The sequence below is a fragment of the Castanea sativa genome, chromosome 6 (assembly GCF_040712315.1).
Source record: "Castanea sativa cultivar Marrone di Chiusa Pesio chromosome 6, ASM4071231v1".
Taxonomy (NCBI): Eukaryota; Viridiplantae; Streptophyta; class Magnoliopsida; order Fagales; family Fagaceae; genus Castanea; species Castanea sativa.
In genome coordinates this window covers 61,299,152-61,311,438 of record NC_134018.1, presented here as the reverse complement: position 1 = coordinate 61,311,438, position 12,287 = coordinate 61,299,152, and the positions used below count along the sequence as shown (strand labels likewise).

General features: G+C 36.0%; 1 long non-coding RNA gene across 1 annotated transcript; it reads left to right on the top strand.

Moving 5' to 3' along the window:
- The first annotated feature begins 4,303 nt into the window (after window positions 1–4,303).
- Window positions 4,304–5,837, top strand: LOC142641605 (uncharacterized). Its single transcript, XR_012845429.1, has 2 exons — window positions 4,304–4,444; window positions 5,353–5,837. It is a non-coding gene; the product is annotated as an uncharacterized LOC142641605 (long non-coding RNA).
- Window positions 5,838–12,287: the final 6,450 nt, after the last annotated feature.

Genomic DNA, 12,287 nt, shown 5'->3' with positions numbered 1-12,287 from the left:
GAGGGTCTTCAATTTCCTGTATGTCTAGAGGAAGCCAAATGTTCTCGGGCTTCCTCAGCTCGGAAGCTTGAGGAACCCCTGCTGCATTCATGGCCTCTCCCCAGACCTGCTGACAGTACTCTCGGCACAAGGCCGCAAAAGCTTCTGTCAGCTGTTCTTGCGTTCTAGTCACCCCCTCCTGATAGCTGGCCTTCTTCGCGGCCTCTAGTGCATACTTGTGGGCGCGAGCCTCCTCCTTCGCCCGCGTAAGCTCCTTTTCCAAGTCAGAGCGTGCCTATTAGACTTGGGCGAGCTCGTCATCCTTTTGGCGGAGAAGCTTACGCTGCCCCTCCACTTGGCTCTCCATCGTCTTCAAGCTGGCTTCAGCACCATCCCTCTCTCTTTTTAGATCGGCCAGCCTTGATGTGATCTTCCCATTCTCTGCTAGGGCCTGGCTTAGGGACCTTTCTGTCTCTTGCCTTAGCTCTTGCTCCATCCCAGCGCGCTTCCGAGAATCCTCCACGAACTTCTCAGCCGCGAAAACTTCTTGGATGGACTGCAAAAATGTCAGGAGGTTAAAGATGGTAAAGTGGTTAGAATAAATATAAAGTACGAGTGCGAGGTGGAACTTACCAGAGCTAAACCCCTTTTTAATGAAAGGAACAGCTGAGACTGACCCATCTTCTCCAAGGTTTCCATGTCCTTGGGCAGCAGAAGAGGACGCTCCAACACCTCAGCCAGATGGTGGGCGTGGCCTTGTTGGACTGCCCTAATGCTGGAGTGACAGGGAATTGGTACGCCGTCCAGTCTCAAGTCAGGAGACCAGGTAGCTGGTGCTCGGCGCACCTCAGCCACGTCTCTGATCTCCCCACTTTCAACTGAGCGGGCGCGCCTTTTGCCCTTGTCCAGCTTTTGCTGCTGGGCTAGCGGTGGCTGCTGTTTCAGCTTCTTTGGCTTCTCGCCACCAGCCCCCTCGGCATCCACCTTTCTTTTCTTCTTAAGATCGTCGGTGGGAGGTTTGGGCTCGGTTGGAGGAGGGGGTGGTGGCAAGGCAGGGGGAACTGGGGACCCCCTCGTTCCCTTTTTGGCCACTCTCGCGCCTCTTGCGATCATGAGGCCCTTAAGCTTGTCCATGTCTTCCTCAATGGAGCTGTCTTCTGGACGTGCTATCACTAGACCTTCGATCCCAGAGGCCTCGGCTGCTTCTTCTTCCTCGTCGGAAAGAACAACGAACGGGTTTCCGCGAGGTCGTGGGGAGTCCTCGAACTGAAACTATTCTATCTCCTCGTCCAACGTGTTCGAGGAAGACACTCGCTTCTCTGGGACAGCAATTGCCTGAGAGTGCACAGTGAGGGGGACTGCCGCTATGGGCTGTGTGTACAATACGGTGTGAGGGGCGTCAGGGATGTCGTGGTCGGCCAAAAAGTGCGGCCTGGCTACATGAATCCTTCTTCGCCTCCGGTCACCCGCAATTATTGCGTTTTCGATTTCCTGGAAGTCCGAGGAGATAGGGTTGTACCCTAGAATCAGATGAGCTGCCCTCACTTGTAAGTCTTCGCTGACAAACACCTCGAAGCATAGCACTCGATTCAAATCAACAACGTTGCAATGGCTTAAACGTGGGCGTACGAGTTGCTTATCTGCAAAGAAAGACATCCAAATAAACAAACATGGTCAGATTCGTAGAACATGTAATAAATTAAAGTTAGATGCTCAAGTAAATGCAAATGCACATTCCTAGATGATAGTGGGAGTTATAGGGTGGGAACTTAACTGGGCAGTGGGGGCCATCGTGCTAGTTGCCTGAGACGATGAGGTAGTCATCCTTCATGCCTTTATTAGACTTGGGTAAATAGGAGATTAACCTAACTACGCTAGAACAGGATTTGATGTAATAACCTATATTTTTAAGTTTATGGCACTCGTACATGAAAACAACGTCGTGCCAGGTAAGGTTGAGACCCATCTGCTCGTTTAGAGCATCGACACTACCTAAGACTCTAAAAACGTTGGGAGCGCACTGATCAGGACACAACCGGTGGTTGCGGAGGTACTCCCTGGTTATAGGTTTCATTGGGAGGGTCATTCCACCTTCTACGAAGGTGACCATTGGGATAATGACCTCTCCGGTTTTCCTAGAACTGGCCACGGCCTCTGCCGGGCAGTATTTTAAACCTACGTCACTGGGAATGTTATACTTAGCTCTAAAACCTTCCATCCCAGCGGCGGTATCAACTAGACACATAAACTTTCCCATCAGAAAGGAACGAAAGACTAAGTTCTAAGAGGGAAAAAGGTTAAAAGGGGAGCCGAGGAGAATGGGTTAAGGAAAAGGAATAATCACTTACAAATTTGAAGTTGTGCGAATTTCCACGGATTTGTGCAGACAAAAGGTGATTACTGATGTTTTGATGGGATTAGCCTCTGAAGAAATAAATGAAGGCGCAGGTTCCCGAAGCGTCACGACGTGCGGGAAGCAGTCTCGAAATTACATTTGTCCCGCCCAAATTTTCATGGAGTAACAAGGGCCGTTGGATGCTCATCTCACCGTTGAACATGGGGGACAAGGCGTAACTTACAGTAATAAATGCGCGCGTTTTTGAAAATAATACCGCCAAGTGGCATCTTCTGGAACGCGAAACGGTCTCCACACGTGCAATTATTTACAAAACGTGTGAGGTAAGTCCTCGTTGGATCAAAACCCTATTTTTCTCCTCGGATGATGAAAAATAGAGTTTTTAGGGGCTATTGTGGGGAGTAAAAGGACCCAAGTGGGCATATGGGCCTTTGGACTGTAACATGGAGGGCCGACCTGCTCCAGAGTTAAGAATTTGTTAACTCTGCGAATTGGCCTATACGCCGAGGGTCTGAGGATACAGCCAAGGGCGAGCTTCTCCTCGGACAGATCCAAGAGAACTCAAAGCTTCATTATGAAGGTCAAGGCACAGCTCTGGAAAGACTAATGGTTAAAGGGAGAAACCCTGAATCTTCGAGGTACATCGGTGTTAGAAAAATACCAAAAGAAAAGGCTGCTACCACTACATTAAAGACTCTGCACCTACCTCCCTGACCGCATTAATGGGGAAGTGACCCCTGAACAGTAGAACTGAAACTTCTGGTCACTATTCAAAAGTACTAAGAAAAGAAATATCTAGGGGGTCGGTAACAAAGAAAGAAATTAAGAGTTGTAACTTCTAAGAGAGAAAGAGAAATAATACAGAAGTAGCCCTCGGCTTACGTCCGAGGAGGTCTATTTGCAATTATCATTTGTTATTTACAAGTGTTTGTAACTTTTAGCCTGTTATCAAGTTCTCAGTACCTCTAACCTAGATTGGAAGCCCACACTCTACAAATTTTATTGTTTAAGGCTCATTGGGCCTGAGCCCGTGATTGTCTTTGGGTCCAGGTGCAATTGTGCACTTACAATATCATTACAATAACTTGATATCGATTGTTTTATAATTTATTGCAATTACAAACATAAAGTTGCAATGAGATATCATTGCAATAACTAGATATCAATTATTTATAATCAATTAAAACAAATATATCGTTGCAATAACTTAATCCAAATTATTTTTGTCAATTATTTACAATCTATTGCAATAAGATTTGTGAAATAATAGCCTATTACTACAAGATATACGAAATAATAAATTTTTTATTGCAACAACATATATATCATTGCATGAAAGTTGTCACGAAAATATCTAGAGTTTATTGCAATGAAGTTTTTTTTTGCACAAACCTATTAACTTAAATTTTATTGCAACACATCGTATCAACTATTACAATGACTTTGATTTTATTGCAACAATTTTTTTAATTGTAATAAACATTTTTTCTTGCAATGCATATAACAACAATTAACTTGATCGTTCTTAAAATATTCTAATTCCATGAAAATGGAAGGAAATATAAGAAAATCAATACTACTCATAAACATAATATATATATATATATGTATGTTTATGACTGAGGCTGACGGTCTGTGCGGCATTGTGGCTGGCCGCTGACTCTAGTTAGTATGCAGTACTCTCTCTCAATCTCTCCACTCCAATCACTCTCTCTCATGGGAAATTCTTAGGTGACCCAGGATTACAAGGTCAGCTTGCTGACCTTGTAGTCCCAGCCAATAGAAAAGAAACGCATCATTAAAAATAGCTGATATCAGCTTCCCTGCCACGTCACTGAAAAACAATGCACATTTTAACTTCCGTTAATCCAGACACGTTAATCCTTTGTTGAAATTCAAATTTTGATTTGGAAATTGGGCGGGTTCAATGAAGGTAAAAACTGAAAAAACAAAAAGCTTTTCATTTTCAATCTTCACTTTTGGAACTCTCTCTCTCTCTCTCTCTCTCTCTCTCTCTCTCTCTCTCTCTCTGTGTGTGTTCATCATCACCACCACCGTTTGGCTGCCACTTCCTTCCATCTCAACGTTGGCAAGTTCTGCACTTGCAAGGTACCAATTTTGTTCCTTTTTTTGTGGTATAGAAACTGCTTGCTGAAATGCTTCATAGAGATTCATTTTTCCAAACTTCTTGCTGTTGTGGCCTTGTGTTCTTATTATTAGGGGCTAAGGGTTCATGTTAGTGTGGTGCTGAAATTTGATTTTTTTTTTTTTCTTTTGGATTTAATTGTTTAGGATTTGATATGGACAACAATTATAATGATATGAGGTGCTTGCACCCAATGTAACAAGTGTCCTCAGCCCTTAGATGGATGTTGTAGTTGGCTCAACAATTGATAAGTTGACTTTATTTACATTTCTTGTTGTGCTTGTGGGTAGCTCTGTATTTAGGTGGAACCGTGGAAGGCCTTTTATAAAGAAGGAAATTAATTTCTAGCATGGTATAAGGACATCACGGCCTGGGTACAGAGTTGCTATTGCTCTATTTCTATTTCTTTTCTTTTATTTTTTTTCCTTCTTTGTGGTGTACACCATTTTCATTACACTGCACTAATCATATTTTTCAAGCAATTTTTGGGTTCATTTTAATGATAATAGGTTCTAAAATTAATTTGCTCTAGGCTACCTTTTGGCATATTTTGGTATATCATGTGTCACTATGAAACCTACTTATTGGAAGGCCAATAGTTTAAATTTTTACTGTGTTTCTGTTCTTGCAAAGAAATTAGTTCTTATACTATTTTTTTTAAAGAAAAAGAATAATAACAGTGGGCTAGTTATTTATGTCCTCTATGGCATTAAATTACAAAATTATGTTCCCTATAATGCTTTTGTGTGAACCATTGTTCATTATGCAAGAGTGGTAAGTTGGATTTTTTATTCTGTTGTGTTGTTTATTGTTTGCTTGTGTGGGCTGCTGTTAAAGTATCTTAACTTCATGCACTTTTTTTTTTTTCCAGGTTTAGTATCAATCGAATCAATATTTAGAAAAAAACAAAGAATCTGTTGTTGCTGAACAACAAAATTTGTTGAATTCTTTCAATTGTCCATTTGTAGTAGGCCTTTAACCTTCTTTATTCACCATGTTCCATGTCTCTTGTTTGAAAGCTAAATTGGGACACAAGATAGTGCCTCTTTCACTTTTGCCTTCTGTCAATTCCCAAGGCATCCTTGCCTCTGAACCTGTGGTTGTTCTGTAGACTAGATCATGCCAGCTACGCAATAGAACCATTACTCAGCTTTTGATTTAGAGGCAAGGGGGCTCCTCTGATGATGCTACATGGGAGGACTTGTTTGCTCTTCAATAGCAATTTCCACATCTTGTGGGCAAAATGTTTTAGTGTAGGGGGTAATGTTAGGAGTCTAGTTTAATGGTGTATTGAAATATTGGTGTATTGCATTGTATGTAAGTATTACTAGATAGCTGGTATGTGTTGGTATGTTAGTTGAGGTGTTCAGTTAGTTATTTTTTGCGGGAAAAGGATTAAGGAACTCCAAAGCTTAACAAAACTCGAGCTAATGGTTATCAACCCATCTAGGAGATCTTTCCGCAATTGAACATGGTCCAATTATGTAGATACTTCTTGGAAAGGAAGACACAAAGGCAATTGTCCAAAACAATATTGAAAAAGTGAATACAAGTGCTCAACTCAAAATCTTATAAAGTTATAACTTATAAGGTGTTACAATTTAAACATATTAGCAAATAGCAAGGCACCCTTGCTTCAGGGATTTTTTTTTTTGGTCTTTTTTAGAAAAAAAAAATGTTTTCCTTAAAGATGAATGTTGAAAGATTGGGTTCAATAACTTAAACCATACTCTTCTCTTTACATATATGAATAACATATGTAATTTTATTATACTAAGATATATAAGATCTAGCAACACATGTACATGTCACCATTTTTCAATCAAAAAACTCAACCAAAGCATAAATTCTAAATCATAAATTTTATTCAAGCCCAGTGTCATAAACACTTATTATATTAAATCATTACTACACCGAAATAAATCGCTAATACAATAAAATAATATAGTGGTATTAGACACAATATTTTATCTACAAGTTAAAAGTTATTGCAATAACTTATAATTATTAGTTGGAATAGAGGTTTTGATACCTTAATGCATTATGAAAATTTGTTGCGGTAACTTAAAATGAAGAAACCATTGCAATGACTTTATCTAAATTAATTTTGCAATAATATTACATCAAAAATTTCAATGTGATAACTTATTGCAATGAAATTATCATTTGAATATCTTGATATTAATTATTTTACAATTTATTGAAATGACAAATATAAAGTTGCAAAGAAGATATCATTACAATAACTTAATATCGATTGTTTTATAATTTATTGCAATTACAAACATAAAGTTGCAATGAGATATCATTGCAATAACTAGATATCAATTATTTATAATCAATTAAAACAAATATATAGTTGCAATAACTTAATCCAAATTATTTTTGTCAATTATTTACAATCTATTGCAATAAGATTTGTGAAATAATAGCCTATTACTACAAGATATACGAAATAATAAATTTTTTATTGCAACAACATATATATCATTGCATGAAAGTTGTCACGAAAATATCTAGAGTTTATTGCAATAAAATTTTTTTTTTTTTTGCACAAACCTATTAACTTAAATTTTATTGCAAAACATCATATCAACTATTACAATGAATTCGTAACAACTTAATACTTAGGATTTATTATGAAATTATTATAAAAATGTTGTAGACGTATTATTACTCTAATATTATTGAACCCAAATTTTTGTAATTCTCAAGTTAGGGTGTTCTATACTTATTTTTTAAGGTGATCAAAATATATTAATTTTGTGCGTCTATATATATATATATTCCAAGTATTTATACTTTTTTTTAAGTCAAATGTACACCCTAATTGAATGTGGACTGGAGCCGCCTTTGGCTCTAGACTCTCTCATTGTTCTTTAAGCGTTTTATATAATCTTGCTTGTTACTAATTTAGTAACTAGACTTACCCAAAAAAAAATTTAGTAACTAGAATTTAAGAAAATATTATAATTCATGTTTCTCCATGCATGGAAGATGTGATCCACATATATGGGTACATTGAAGAACTAAACATGAAGAATAATATAGCAATGAATTGGAGTATATATTTACCCTTGCATTAAAAAAATATATAGAAAATGTATGAAATAGGAGTAACATGTTTTCTGTGAGACAAGAAACTTTTAGTCTAACATTAATTCCATTATTCATTTATCAAACAATGTATACATAATTCACATTTTAAAGCATGTTGATACTTGAGACATTACCTAATTAAACTAGGCAATTATTTAGACTCCCAAACTTCAAATTTTACGACTAATTCAATCTTAAAAGGCTAAACTAACAATTAAAGCCAAGTGTAAGTATTTAGCCAATTGAACTAAGCATTACAACAAACATTCCATTGATAAGCATATTTAGCAAACTTAAAGATAAACAATAAATAAAAGAAACAAACCCAGGATAACACCAGATGTGTTATCGGAGCTAAAGAAACGATAATTGGGCAGAAAAACCTAAGTCCAGCCGCCGGAAGGATTCACTAAATATAGATTGTTGCAATACTAATTGACACACACTACCCTCAAGTAGAGTTAATCATATTCGTTTATAGAGTTGATTCTGAAAAATTATTCATCTTCTTATCTACGAGGGTTGTGCACGGCCCAGAGAAAAAAGCCGTAAAGGTTGGCACATTCTGCTCTTTAAGGCCTTAAGCCCAATGGACTGCTTGTGTTCCTCTTTCATTGGTGCATGTCCGAGAGAGAGAGAGAGAGAGAGAGAGAGTCACGAGCGCATGTAAGACTACAGTCAATTAGTCATATCAAGAGCTAGAATTTGACAAAACGAACCAATAGATGTTTAACCTTATTTATAAAATTTCTTAGGTCAACAAGATGAGTGGGTCATGTTTTCTATACATCACTAAATTTTCAACTTCTTCTGTGGGCCTAAAGGAGTAATGACCTTGCAAGTTATAGGCTTATGGCCCACAAAATTTTTCAATACTTCAATTCAAATATCTCTACCCCCAACAACAATATTATTAGAATAGACCTTCCCTCACAAATTATTCATCCTCCAGTTGGATCATACAGTTTGAAGGGGACTCCTTATCTGTGATGTGATTGATTCATACTCTAGACTTCCTCTCCCCCTTCTTGCCAAATGTTTTGGCCTCCTTGAATTCTCTAATTTATTAGGATTTCTGCTTTGTAAACGGTAACATAACTATTTGTCCAATAAAGTTACTCGTTATGTTACTTTTTGTAAGTAGGACAAATCCTAAACCATATATTCTCCTCTTGTTTGGATCACTCTTCTTAAAGCCAGAGATGAGTCTCACCCCCCCCCCCCCCCTCTCTTTTGTCTTGATTAATATTATCCTTAACCATATATAAATAAAAATAGTGATCCTCTTAATCAATATATAAATAAATTATTATGGATTTTAGTGACTTTTTGGAACACAAAAATTAACTAATAAACATAATCTTTTTTTCTATTAATTGCAAAACTATTATTATTTTTTTCGATAATTCAAGAGCTATAATAAGATAGTGATGGAAATTTTGATGTTTCGGTTGGAGTCTTTCAAATATTCCTTGCAATGTGTATCTTATTTTGCTTTTGGTAAATTGTTTATTAATTGGACTTCGGGGGTTTTATCTAGTAATAAGAAAATAATCCATGTTGCCTTGGGCAAATTTCTTCTCACCTCTTGGATTTGGTAGGCTGCATCCATCATTACAATGGGTCCACATGAAAGGACATCGAGGAAGACTATAGCCCATGATATTGATCCTCAACCAATCACACAATGTCATCTCATTTGCCCCATACCAACCAACTATTAATCGTGATAACCTTCCCATCAACAACGCCCACCCAAACTTTAAGCCAAAAAGCTGATTTTGACAACCTCCTAATTTCATTGAGGGCATTACTGATTGGGTTACCTGCAAACAATCACATGTATCATTCATGCATGGGCAAAGACTAAAATTGCCTTCTCACATGGGCATGACAAGACTGTAGAAAGGAAATCTTTAATACTCACCAAAAAATTGGGTGTTTGTTTAAATAAAAAAATATATGCTTCCCTAGGTTATAATACATACAAATAAAAGTAATAACATATAATAAAAGAAAAAAATAATTTGAAACAAAAAGAACCAAACAAAAAACTGAATAAAACATAAAGGGTCATGACAAAAAATTTGAAACGTAAATAGCTAATATAAAAACGAATCACACGTGAATAATTAAAATGAAACTTTTAAAACTTAAAATGTCAAAATGAAAATAACCATAAACTTTAAATACTAAAAGTATAATTTACTCTATTTTATATTAAATGATGCATCAATCTCCTCCACCAAGAATAGTTTTGTTGGCCTTGATTTAGTATAAATCCACATTGAGACATTCTATGGTGATTTGGCTAAAAACTCAAGTTATCTTAATTTGATCTTTTTATTTAATATCTAGTCAATGTTATTGAAATAGGATAAGTTATACTAACCTTAGAAGGAAATATCAACGTGGTGGATGAACAGGATACTCCTAAGAACCCCAATGAAAAAATGGGGGTCTTGGAATTTGGATAAAATTTTGTAAAAATGACAAAGTATGTAGCCCCCTATTATTATTACTATTATTATTATTATTATTCCGCAAGCAGTTTGTCCACTTCGGGGCCGAGAACCCGCACGGCTTTGTTCTTTGCAAGCGACGTGAGCAGTTTTTGAGATTTGCTCCCACATCGAAGAAAGATGCGCCCCACTCATCTCTTATAAATCTCTACGACTACAACATATTGTGAGGGAAGATCCACCCACAAGCAGTTTGTTCGCTTTGAGGCCGAAGGACCCGCACGGCTTTGTCATGTGTTGCAGTGCTACACTCTTGCCTTCAGCTAAGGCTTATAAGGCATGAGTGGAGCGCATCTTTCTTCGATGTGGAAGCAAGTCTCAAAAATTACTCACGTCGCTTGCAAAAAACAAAGCTGTGCGGGTCCCTCGGCCCCAAAGCGGACAAATTGACTACGGGTAGATCTTCCCCCACAATTATTATTATTATTATTATTATTATTATTATCTAGTCAAAAAGAATTATTTTGGATGAGAATTTTAATTTGAAAAATATGAATTTTGACTAAATTTGTAATGAACATAAATGGTCGCAGGGGATTATTTGTTATATAAATCAAAAACTCAAGGCATGAGGTTTTTGTCATTTCCCAATGAGGGAGATCATTGTAATTTACCTTATGAAAGAATTTAAGAAAAGTATCATCTTTTAATATAAAAAAAAAAATTGAAGGCATCTTTTAATAAAATTTGGTATAAACTCAAATAAAGATAAGTACGGAATTTTTAAGTTTGTTTAAATAATCATAAAAATATGTTTACTGTGATATAAAATTATAATCTTTGAAGTTGATTAATGTCATAATAAAATAAAACAGATTAATATATCATCATGAAATGCACATCATAAATAATATATATATATATATATATATATATATATATAATATAAAACTAAAGTAGGAATCTAGAAAAGAGAATATAGTCATATACCGTTAATCATAATATATAAGAAAGAGATACATGCGATTTGACGTTTACTACATGATTCAATTGAACCTATAGGGAGATATTTTTAGCTAAAGATATCTCCCTTGAAAAAAAAAAAAGAAGATATCTTGGTTGTCCATATTTAGAAGTTGACGACTTGACAAGAAGTCATCTTATTTGGTATATCCTGTTGGAACATTAAGCTTAAGGGGTAACATGAAGTTATCATTCTAGTTTGAGAATTGAAGTTTCTTTGTACTATGACTATGATTACGGTTTTGTTTATATATATATTGGGAGAGAAAAATTTAACTCTTAGACAGACTTGTTGAAAACACACCAAAAAAAAAATGTCATTAGAAATCTTTACAAAGCTATCATACTTGTAGTTTTTTTTTTTTTTTTTTAAATCTTTAATGCTTTATTACAAATGAACAATTGACAGACACGATAGAATGCTAGAGAAAAAATAAATTGCTTGTCTCAACTCTCAACTACGTTTATATTTTATTCATCCAAATTAAATAATAATTAATTAAAAAATCTTGAATTTGCTTATAATGAAAATAAGGTTAATGTATGAAGCATCACTAATTATTCTTGTAAGCTTCGTTAATACATTTGTGAATTATGGAAATTAGGACATCGAAATGTTAATTTGTCACCAACAGCCATATGGCTCTATTCTACAGTGAAGTCAGTACAGTCACCATTGCTTAACCATCTAAACTTCATTCTAACTCTTGAAGATCCACTCAAGTTTAATATAAAAGATATATTATAAATGTTGTGTCTTTTGAGTGTGTTTTATTTTTAGTTGAAATCCAAGACTTCTGCCCCAAGACCGTTCAAGAAAATTTCTATTTCTGATATATTAATACCTGGCTTGATACATGTCAATAGATCAAGAATCGTGCTGACAGATTTCAAATCCAACCTAATTAGTCATCTACTCTTAGGGTTTAGTGCCTCCAAAGCCAATTTATTAAAGAAAACCTTGAGGACATCAAAGAGGGCTTTTGGAGAGTTGCACACTATACACCTAGGATTAGGGTTACTCAAGCTCTCTTAAAGCATCATCCAGAGGTCAAAGTTGAAGACTCTTCACAATTCAATGATCCAATTGAAGTTGAATGGGGTCACGTTAGTAAGTATTACATGATTAGGTAGCAATAGATATAGAATTTAATCTATTATAAAACTTTCATTTTATCTTGGAGGATTTATTTTCCTCTGGAATTGGCTTTTAATCCTTTAG